We start from the raw sequence: 12,570 nt of genomic DNA, 5'->3' as shown, positions 1-12,570 counted from the left end.
AACATAAAAATCAGCAAAGAAATAGCAATCCTAAATGACTCACTAGATCAGGTGGATTTAATTGACATCTTCAGATCATTTCATCTCAAGCTACACATTCTTCTCCAGTCCACACTGAGACATTTTCAAAGATAGACCACATATTAGGACACAAGCAAAGTCTCTTCAAATTCAAGATGCTAGAAATCATAATAAGCACCTTCTCAGATCACAATGGCATAAAATTAGACATCAACTACAATTATAACAGGGGGAAAATTAAGCATTTGGAGACTAAATAGCATGCTATTAAACAATGATTGGATTACCAAAGAGATCAAAGAAGAAATAAAAAGCAATCTGGAAATAAATGACAATGAAAACTCAACAATCCAAGATCTATGGGACTCAGTGAAAGCAGTCTTGAGAGGGAAGTTCATAGCATTACAGGAATACCTCAAAACGCAAGAAAAAAATTGTAATAAATTATCTAACCCTGAACTTAAATAATTGAAAAGAGAGCAACAAGGAAAGTTCAGAGTAAGTAGAAGGAAGGAAATAATAAAGATTAGAGCAGAAATAAGTAACTTAGAGACAAAAAATAAATAAATAATTCAATAAAACCTAGAGCTGGTACTTTTAAAGAATAAACAAAATTGCTGAAACCAGTTTGGCTCAGTGGAAGAGCATCGGCTTGCGGACTGAAAGGTCCCAGGTTCGATTCCGGTCAAGGGCATGTATCTGGGTTGCGGGCACATCCCCAGTAGGAGATGTGCAGGAGGCAGCTGATCGATGTTTCTCTCTCATCGATGTTTCTAACTCTCTATCTCTCTCCCTTCCTCTCTGTAAAAAATCAATAAAATATATTTTAAAAAAAATAAAGGATAAACAAAATTGATGAACCTCTAGCCAGGCTCACCAAGAAACAAAGAGAGAGGACCCAAATTAACAAAATTAGAAATGAAAGAGGTGAAGTAACAACTGACCCCACAGACACCCAAAGGACTGTAAAAGAAAAAAAGTACTACAAACAATTCTAGTTGAACAAAATGAACAACCTAGATGAAATGGACATATACCTAGAAAAATACAATCTTCCAAAACTCAAAAAACCTGAATAGGCCGATAACTACTGATGAAATTGAAGCAGTAATCAAAAAACTCCCAGCAAACAAAAGCCCTGGGCCTGATGGCTTCACAGGGGAGTTTTACCAAACATTCAAAGAAGAACTAAAACCTATCCTCTTCAGACTCTTCCAAAAAAAATTCAAGAGGAAGGAACACTTCCAAGATCTTTCTGTGAAGCCAGAATTACCCTAATTCCAAAACCAGATAAAGACAGGACAATGAAAAAGAATTACGGGCCAATATGCCTCATGAACATAGATGCTAAAATCTTCAACACAATTCTAGCATATCAGATCCAGATATGATATATATATATATAGATTCAATGCAATCCTCATTGTGGATCCACCATCCTTGCATCCACGGAATAAATCCCACTCGTTCATGGTGTATGATATGTCTAATTTAATCTGTGGATCCACAAGTCAATAAACATGATACATCACATAAACAAAATTAGAGACAAACATCACATAGTCATATCAATTGATGCAGAAAAAGCATTTGACAAAATCCAACACCTTTTCTTGATAAAAATTCTCAGCAAAGTGGGTATGGAGGGATCACACCTCAACACAATCAAAGCCTTTTATGACAAACCTACAGCCATCATCATAATCAATGGGCAAAAACTAAAACCATTTCCCCTAAGAACATGAACAAGACAGGGATACCCACTTTCTTCACTCCTGTTCAACATGGTACTGGGAGTGCTAGCCATAATGATCAGATAAGACGAAGAAATCAAAAGCATCCAAATTGGAAAAGAAAAAGTAAAATTGTCATTCTTCACAGAAGACATGACATTGTACATAGAAAACTCTAAGGACTCCATCAAACAACTATTAGACTTAATAAATGAATTTGGCAATGTAGCAGGATATAAAATTAACACTCAGAAATCTATGCTTTTTTATACACCAATAAGGAACTCACAGAAAGAGAAACCAAAACCACAATCCCATTTACCACTGCAACAAAAAAATTAGGATACCTAGGAATAAACTTAAGTAAGAAGATAAAAGACCTGTGCTCTGAAAATTATAGGCCATTGACAAAAAGAGATAGAGGAAGGCATAAACAAGTGGAGGAATATACTATGCTCATGGATTGGTAGAACCAACATCATTAAAATGTCCATACTACCCAAAGCAATCTATAGATTCAATGCAATCCCCACTAAAATGCCAGTGGCATATTTCACAGATCTAGAACAAACTCTCTGAAAATTCATATGGAATAAAAAGATACCAAATAGCCACAGCAATCCTGAGAAAGAAGAGGAAAGTTGGAGGGATCACACTATCAGATATCAAGCTTTATTACAAAGCCACTGTTTTCAAAACTGCCTGGTACTGGCATAAGAACAGACATATAAACCAATGGAACAGAACAGAGAACCAAGAAATAGACCCAATTCATTATGCTCAATTAATATTTGACAAAGGAGGCAAGAGCATACAATGGAGTCAAGATAGTCTCTTCAATAAATGGTGTTCTCATGAAACTTAATAGGAAGATAAACAATCCAATCAAAAAATAGGCAATGGACCTAAATAGATAATCTTAGAAAGAGGGCATAAGGAAGGCCGAGAGACATATGAAAACATAATCAAAGTCACTAATCATCGGAGAGATGCAAATCAAGACAATAATGAGGTACCATCTCACACCTGTCCAGAATGGCTACCATCAACAAATCAACAAGTGACAAGCGCTGGCAAGGATTTAGGGGAAAGGAACCCTCTTGCACTGCTGGTGGGAATGCAGACTGGTGCAGCCTCTGTGGAAGACAGTATGGAGTTTCCTCAAAAAGTTAAAAATGGAACTCCCATTTGACCCAGCAATCCCACTTCTAGGAATATATCTCAAGAAATCAGAAACATCAATCAGAAAAGATATATGTATCCCTATGTTTACAGCAGCACAATTTACAATAGCTAAGATTTGGAAACAGCCCAAGTGCCCATCAGCAGATGAATGTATTAAAAAACTCTGGTATATCTATACTAAGCTGCTGTAAAAAAGAAGGAACTCTTACCATTTGCAACAGCATGGATGGACGTGGAGAGCATTACACTAAGTGAAAAAAGCCAGTCAGTGAAAGATAAATATCACATAATCTCACTCTTATGTGGAATCTAATGAACAACATAAACTGATGAGCTAAAATAGATCCAGAGACATAGAAGCATCGAACAGACCATGCAACCTCAAGTGAAAGGTAGATGGGGGAGGTGTTTCTGGGGGAGGGTGCAGACAGGGGGTGAGAGATAAACCAAAGGACATGTATGCATGCCCATAAGCATGAACCATGGACATAGTCAATAGTGGGGGGTGAGGGCATGAGCAGGTGGGGTGGGAATAAGCAGGGGAGCAGTCAATGGGGGGAAAAGGATTCGTATGTAATACTTTAAACAATAAAATTTTTTTATAAGAAAGAACATGTAAGGCACTGTTTGATGACTTCTAGAAACATATAGAGAAGATTTTGCCTTATCCATAAGGGGTAAGAGTTGATGCACCTCTGATTGCATCTCCATACATCAATAGGTGTACCAAGTGCTTGCTCTCTGAGCCTCCGGTAGTGTAGCTAACCTTCTCCTCTCTTTCCCATTAGAAAGGATAATTGCGTGCAGTTAATTTCTCTGAGTTGGTTGGCCACAGGGTAAGCATTCCACCCCCACACCTGCTCTCAGAATCTCTGGGTTGATAGAAGAATTGTTTACTTAGGAGATCATTATAAGTTGCTTGACACTAAATTGGATGGACTGCCTTGATCTGTATCCACAGTCCATATCTCAGGTTGTGTCTGTAGGAGGCTAATGATAGCTTACAGGGCTGCCCTTTTGGGAAAAATCAAGTCATATATAAAATAGAGGACAGTACTTAACCCTTAGAAAGTACTGAAACAAATTCAGTAATGAAAGCCTCGAGTATGGTTGCTAACCACCATACAAGAACAGCCTTGAAAAAGCAGTGATCCCGCCCAGATTCCCATAGAGAGAGGTCAGGTCTAGTCTATCTGACTCCCATGTCCACCTTAACCACCAAAAATTTACCTTTCATTGAAACTTTATGACAGATAATAGGTGATAATACTAGGTGTGGAGAGTGGGGGTGCAATGGCTTCACTTCCTAAGCTTTCAGTTCCATTGGAAGGTGAGTCAGCTGTGGTCCTACCCATCACAAGTGTCTCCTAATTCTAACACCAGTTTCATAAGTTTTGTATTCTCAGGACACCTTAGAGCAGTGGTTCTCAACCTTCTGGCCCTTTAAATACAGTTCCTCGTGTTGTGACCCAACCATAAAATTATTTTCGTTGCTACTTCATAACTGTAATGTTGCTACTGTTGTGAATCACAATGTAAATATCTGATATGCAAGATGGTCTTAGGCGACCCTTGTGAAAGGGTCGTTCGACCGCCAAAGGGGTCGCAAACCATAGGTTGAGAACCACTGCCTTAGAGGTTTGGGAAAACAGAACTGTAAACTGCCCGGGGAAGAAAGAAAATGAGAAGGTGATTGGTCCAACTGCTTTCTTTCATAGATGAATAAATAAGTCTTCAGTAGCTGGCTTCTCTCAAGCCTATAAAGCCACTCTGTAGAAAGTAGTGCCACTAATTAAACTTCCAGATACTCAGTTATTCTCTCCATTACCCCAACTAGCTCCAGATCAAACTGAATATTTTGCATAAAAATTTTCCTAAGAAATACACAGATACTAGTAATACACACCCACATGTGCACACATATACTAGTACACACAACACACACAGAAAAAAATACAGTGCATCCCAATATTAAGCTATCCAAATCAATCCTTCTTCTATCAGAGCTGTTAAATAGAAGTAAACAGTACAAAAGAAAGAATTCTTAACAGCACAGGATCTGGAGTGATATTATTGGGATGAGAAGTAATCTAAAGCTATTTGTGCCTCAGTTTCCTCATTTGAATAATAGGTATAATAATGATACTTATATTATGAGATTGCTATAAGTAATTAATTGGTTACTAAATGTAAAACACTTAGAATAACTCCGGGCATATAGTAAGTAATTAATAAAAATTCACAGTACACTCCCTGCACTGTCCTGAGCTGGCAGCATTACAATACCTCGCTCCCCCTCATTCCTGCAGATACTTTGTGGCTCTGTTCTTTTAGGTCAAAGTAGCATCAAATAATGCTATAGCAGTCATGTTGGAGGAAACTGGCCCTTTACCTTAAATAGCTTCTCTTCTATTCTGTATAAGATTAGCACTATCATTTTTCAAAATTTTCTGTCTGAAAATTCCATTAAGCCATTAATCAACTGATTAAAGGATTTGCGTTAAACAATGAAATTCAGCTTCCTGCTGTCCTTCCCAAGGGTGTCAAGGCCTCACTTCAGGTTGTCATGGGAAAATCAGAATATCAGATCATTTCTACAGATGTACTGAGTGACTGATGGGCTGGAACCTGCAAAGAAGCCAATGCTTATCATTCTCTTGGGTCTACATTTGGCCCCATGGTTTCACTCAAGTTGTCGGCCTGGTTTACATTTGTGACCTCTAGATAGGCTAAAAACTATAGTAACCAGAACTCAGGTTGAGCAACAGAAAAAAACTGTGATCTGTTTATGGTTCCTTTCTGTCAGTGTCTTAGGACTAGAGGGTGGTAAATTCTGAAAGATGCTGGAAGTTAAACTGGCAAGGGCTGGAGGGACATGAATAAAGCCTGACAGCATCTGCTACAGTTTATCCTGACTCCATGCAAATCCACACACATCCCTTATAAATTAAATCTGTCTTGTCATGGATTCTTAATGGAATGGTTTTTGACAATTATGAAAAAGAAAGAGAATTACAACAGAAGGGTCGGTGGGCTAAGCTATAGTCCCTACACAGAAGAAGGTCCCTAGGTTATAACTGGTGTTAATAATCCTAGACCTTCATATCTGAGGGGTCTTAGATGCCTAAGTTTCTTTACCTCAAAGACCCAAGCAGTTAAGCTGAATCTCATTCCAGAATAATCATCGCATGGCTTCTGCAGTTGTCCATTCAGTTATTACCAGTTATGGAAGTACCTAGAGACATCCCAGTACATTCAACTACTTATTAGAGATGAGAGGCCTGGTGCACAAAATTCGTGCATGGGAGAGGGAGTCCCTCAGCCTGGCCTGCAGCCTCTCGCAATCCAGGACTGCTGGCTCCTAACTGCTCGCCTGCCTGCCTGCCTGCCTAATCACCCCTAACCACTCTGCATGCCTGCCTCATTGTCCCTAACCATACACCTGCTTGCCTGATCACCCCTAACTGCCTCTGCTTCAGACTCCTGCTGCTGCAGCTTCATCTGAAAAGTCATCCGGAACGCCGTTAGGCTGTCTGGTCTAATTAGCGTATTATGCTTTTATTATTATAGATGTTGGGATTCAAAATTGAGCATTCTTCCCCTTTCCAGAACATGGAGGATTATGATACAATTGACAGTAAGACCCCAACATACAGTGTCAGAGTATATAAATTTGCATTAATAGCCCTGGCTTGTGTGGTTCAGTTGGTTGGAGTGTTGTCCCATGCACTGAAGGTTTGCTGCTATGAGTCCCTGTAGCGGTATGAACCAGAGACAACTTGATGTTTCTTTTTCACATATATGTCTCTCTCTCTCTCTCTCTCTCTCTCTCTCTCTCTCTCTCTCTTTCAAATAAAATTTTAAAAAACATGTACTCCAGTGAGGATTTTAAAAAATAAGAAGTAAATAAATTTGCATTAAATTTGGACATCATGGAGGCAACAAAACAAAGCAAAAACCTATGCAGCATGTTCTTCATTGTAGATACTAGTTTCCCACATGCCTGAGTTCGCATGAGGATTCACAGCTACAAATAAGAACAACTACCAGTACTCTTCTTTCTCTGACTGCCTTATTTCACATAGCATAATAATCTCTAGGTCCCTCCATGCTATCTCAAGGGTAAGATATCCTTCTTTTTTCTAGCTGCATATGATTCCATTGTGTAAATGTACCACAGCTTTTTTATCCCACGATCTCACTTATATATGGAATCTAGTGGACAAAATAAACCAATGAAAAAACTAGATCTAGAAGAATGGAAACCTGGCACAGACTGATGAATATCAGAGGGAAGAGGGGAGGGAGAGCAGGCAGAGACTAACCAAAGAATTTATATGCATATATGCATAATCCATGGACACAGACAAGAGTGTGGTGAATGCCTGGGGGAGGACTGGGAAGAGGGGGGCTATGGGAGAAAAATGGGGGACATCTGTAATACTCTCAACAATAAATAAAAAGAACAACTATGGGGAATTAAGCCTCCAGCAGGGATTAGAGACTATACTTGGCACTCTCTTAGGCTTTTTTATAATCTCTTCCCTCCACACCTCACCCTTATCCTAAGGGATTAAAAGTGTCTAGCCACATGTTTACTCCAGAATTGATTGTGAAATTAGATGAATCAAAGGTCAATTTCCCCTGTGTAGCATCATTCAACAGGTTTATGTTTCAAGCATGCCTGAAGTTCATCCTGCAAAGGGAAAAAATAAGGAGGATAAATCTTCTGAAGCAAAGAAGTCTTACAGAGGACACAAAAGGAATTTCAAATACAAATGTCTCCGAGGCCATTCAAGTATCATAAAATGAGGACAGCAGGCCCAGTACAAGACAATAGGGAGAAGTGAGGATTGCGGCGAATAGGCGAGCACATTTCCTGTCTAAAAGCAGAACCTGCTACTCAATTCAACCAATTATTACCATTTGGGAATGTGGGCCCATTGCTTCCAGAGCTTCCAAAGTTTCAATAAAATGGAAAAATATGTATTTTTATAGGTAATTTTCCAATTTTTAAATTTCAGTAGCTCATTTGTAATTATTTAAAATTACATGTAGGTTAATTTGTTACCTTTACCTTAATGTAGACTAATTGCCACTGGAAGTGGGGTTCTGCCTGGGATTGACCATGAGTGACAGAAGTAGGACCAATAAGTGGAAATTACAGAGAACTAAACCTTGATCCAAAAATAAAAATAAAAATCTAATAATATTATTCAAAGAGAGAATAGCCTGCTGTAAAAGGGTGAGTTGTTCACTTCAAGTGTCAATTGGATGACCTCTCTGCCAGAATAGTGAAAAGGAGATCCAAGTAACAGATGGATGTGATTTTTGACTTTATATCTATCTCCCTGCCATCCTGAGCTTCTTTGAATCAATACCATTGTTTCCTTCATTAATATTGCAATTCAAGCTGGATTAGACATTCAGAGTGAGCCTTTGGTTTTGTTCACTGTATCACACATAAAGCACATGCGTGTCTCTTCTAGTCTATATGTAGGATGTTATTGGGATGTCTTCTCAAAAGAAAATGTTTCTAAGGGTGTTTACTACGCTCTTATACTTCTTATCTCATAGGCTTGCCTTACCCGGAGCTGGCCTATGTTTCCCCAAACCCACCCAACAAGGCTCAACTTGGTTTAACTGTGTCTCTGCTGGTATTGTTTCTGTGTGTGTGTGTGTGTGTGTGTGTGTGTGTGTGTGTGTGTAAATAAACGCACACAGACTCTGATAATTTACACATGTTCAGAAGTGACCATAAGGAAAAACTAATGCTTATATAAAAATTGCTATAAATCTGGGGTCTGGAAATGAATAGTTTCTCTTGCTCTGAATACATAATACAGGATGGGGTAAAAGTAGGTTTATAGTTGTGAATATGCAAAACACAGAGTTTATTCTTATATTATTATTTATTGTATTATTTTCCATATGAAAAACTGTAAACCTACTTTTGCCCAACCCTGTATTTGCCATTATTGGTATTTTCTGTACTTTTGAAAACATTGAATATATCAGTATAATACTAAAGCAAGTGAACAGCTAAGCAAAAATGATTTGGCCAGTTAAACTAGATACACCAATTAATTCCATGAAAAAATAATCCAGACACTTAGCTTTGGCCTCACATAAAGGCATTCAAGACACCAACATCTGTTTTATTTTTGACAGCAGTGTCTGGTCCTCATATATCCATCTAACACTTTCAGCAAATCTCAGCTTCAGTATGAAACTTGCCCACATCTTTAGATCTACAAAGGAAAGATTTTAAACATTATTCTGAAAATGCTTTTCCTCCCTTGAGAAAATAAAGAAGAATTTTTAAAAAGAAAAAACTGCTTTATATTAAACTGCTTATTTTAGCTACAAACATAAAGCCCTAGCTTTTGCAGATGTTGAAATGTTCTGATTTGGAACATCTTTATTGCTTGGTTCTTGGCCTGGAGCCTCATCACACTAAAGAATTGATTCAAATACTCTGTTTTTCAAATTATTTGTTTGCAAAGTCTAATCTGGAAGTGGAACTAATGTTACTATTAAGGTCCTTTTATGTGTAAGACTTGTACAAAGCATTTAACATATATTATCTTATTTAATTCTAACAGCAACCTAGTGAGGTGAGCACTATTATTCACATGAGAAAGTAGGCTCAGTGGTGTAAGAATCAGACTGGGCCCCAGGCCTCAGGTCAGCTAAGTTCAAGGTCCATACACTTCCTTCAGCATCACAGAAAAGCAATGAGGGAAAGGAAAAGAGAAACCCCTTATAAATTTAGGTGACCCAAAGTTAAACTCCAGGAAATCATTTATGAAACTATCTTTTTGGGTCATAATTCCAGCTATACATTAAATTAAATTATAGGGAGACATGAGAACAGACTTCTGATGGTAAGCCTCAAAGTGCATCTGTAAGAAAGTCATTAAATCTTTATATCATGGATTGCACTAGCTACTGACTTTGACTTTCAGCTGTTAGATTGATCATTAACAAATAATTTCTGGGCCATGTGCTCCTATCAGCTTTAAAGAAGCTTTGGGGTTTTCCCCGCTGACTTTCACAACCTGGGAATGCCTTCTCTGATAACCCCATTAAAGCACTCAAAGTATGCCCACCTTAGGGTAGATATCCTAATTCTGTATTTATTTTCTCCCTGGTGTTTAAATCATATATTGCATCAACATTTCCTCAAGAGAATTTTTAGTGCTTTCAACTAAAAATTTCTTAGTGAGAACTGCATTCGGTTCAACTTTCTGTGTTCCTTTCTCTTCTCTAGTTTAGTGTATTGAATAATCCTTTTGCATCAGCATTTATGCGGCAAATAATTTTTTTACTGTCATCCAACAGGCACATTTGGATTTACTATTTCACTTGAACAGTTGGTGTTTACTGGCAGCAACAAGAACAAAATTTATAGCAGCAAATGGAAGCTGAATTTGAATGCTGGCTTTGACTGAAGAACTTTGTGTTTGCCATGTCCTAATTGTGAAAACAATATGTCCAAGATTTTGCAGTCATCAGCATTCTAATGTAACGATTTCCATCTGGTCAAAGGAAGAAATTCAGAACCCCTATCTCCTTAAATTTAATTTCACTCCAATGCAAAGGTAATGGCTTAGGAGAATGTTGGAAGACAAGAGAAATTCAGGCTAAATACATTATGAAAAGTGTCTGTAACATCCACTTATTCAGAGTATAATTTTCCTGAAGAGCAACAGGGATAGAGAGAGAATTTGCCACAGTCTTCTAAATGGAAGCAGCTCCAACTGGAGCAAGATGACAGGATTACTTTGAGGTGAGGGAGGATAAAGAAAGCAGGATGATTTGCAGAGCGTTCCAATGAGAGGTAATGAGGAGTTAGAGCTCCATAGAAACAAAGCAATTGGAGAATAATACTGAGGCAATCGAAGTCAACAAAAGTGGTAATAAGAGGTGGTTTAACATCCCATCTCCTCCCTTCTGGCATTAAGAGTTTGGCACTGGTTGTTGAAATATGAAACTCATGATGCCTTCACACTCTCCCAGTGACCTTCTGCACTCATTCTTATGGAGTTGAACTCAAAAGAAATAATATCATAATATTATAAATGCTTGGTTTGCATTTTTCATATTCATTGATTCAACAAATATTTATTAGGTACTACATTGTATATCAGAAATGGCATTAGGTGCTGAGGATATGGGTAATGACTATTTCTTGGCTGTTTATTATAGGTAATTAAATGAGAAATATAAAATATACATAGACTGGTCCTAACTTTGAGATATTGCAACTCAAACTACCTACAGAGAAGACTTTTCTATATATTAATTTTTTCTTCATATTTATCTTTTTCTTCCTGAAATGACTATGGAAAGGAAAAAGAATTCTAGAAATTACTCTATGGTTGCCCTTTACTTTAAGGAATAAGTCAGCTTTTGTCAGGAAGAGGATTCTATCCATGATAGCACAGTTTCTAAACAGCAACAGTCTTACAGACACATCAGCTTTCAGAATGGAGGCCAGTGACCTGTACACGGTAGGCATCCAATGAATAGGCCAAACAGAGGAAGCTGGGCCAGATTATTAGAAGCTTTGAAATCATGGCTCTAAATCAGTGGTTCTCAACCTTGGCTGCACATTAGAATCACCTGGGAATCTTTTTTAAAATCCTGATTTCTGGGCCTCATCTTCCAGAAATTCTGTTTCTTTGTTATGGGGTGGGGCCACAACATTAGTAACAAAGAAACAGAATTTCCGGAGGATGAGGCCCAGAAATCAGAATTTTAAAAAGATTCCCAGGTGATTTTAATGTGCAACCAAGGTTGAGAACCACTGCTCTAAATGATCTTTAAGGGCAGCAATATGAGACAGAAACTGTGACAAAGTTGCCTCCCTCTTCAGATATACACCAATCTTCAGAGTCTGCCCAGAATGTGGCCTTTAGTAGTGGGCATGTGGCCTTTAGTCCTGCCCCCACTCACACACAGACCATAGGTTCTGTGACAGAACTGCCACTCCATCCTTTGCTTCCATCATTCCCATTCTCTGTTGGAAATTCAAGCTATGAAGTCATAAAACCCAAGAGAGAAAAGGGTCAACTATTGTACTCACTCCACTACATAGTCCTAGTTCATTCCAGTCTTGCCGATTCTTGCAGAAAGATATACTAGTAAATGTGCTTACTTGTAAGCCATTCTTCATCCAGAACCACCAAACACTAACTCTCTCATGCTGTATCTCTAAAGTCTAGGGCTCTTTCATCCACATGAACTCATGCCTTAGCAATTTTATTTTTTTCTGACTTGTCTCTATTCCCATCCTAGTGGAGAATTCTATCTTTGGGATCTCAACTCCCTCTTCTGTCACCCTTTCTAATGAGAGCATCCCCAATCTATTCAACACATATTAAGAAAATCGAACTTGAAAGGGAAGGCAACTCTGCTGGTATATACATATAAAAGGATATTAAAATTAGATGTTTCCTCTTGCTTTATGTTAGCTGAGGCCCTAGAGCTAAGAATAAATGTTATTAATGGCCATCTATTCTAAAATACATATAACTTATTAAGGGGCAATCAAATTATGGTCCAGGAACTCTTAGTCCTTCTTTACTCTCAGGTATATAACAGGAGATCTGTGAATTGATGAAAT

Source organism: Myotis davidii, unplaced genomic scaffold (assembly GCF_000327345.1).
Source record: "Myotis davidii unplaced genomic scaffold, ASM32734v1 scaffold577, whole genome shotgun sequence".
NCBI classification, from domain to species: Eukaryota; Metazoa; Chordata; class Mammalia; order Chiroptera; family Vespertilionidae; genus Myotis; species Myotis davidii.
This window is presented reverse-complemented; position numbering follows the sequence as displayed.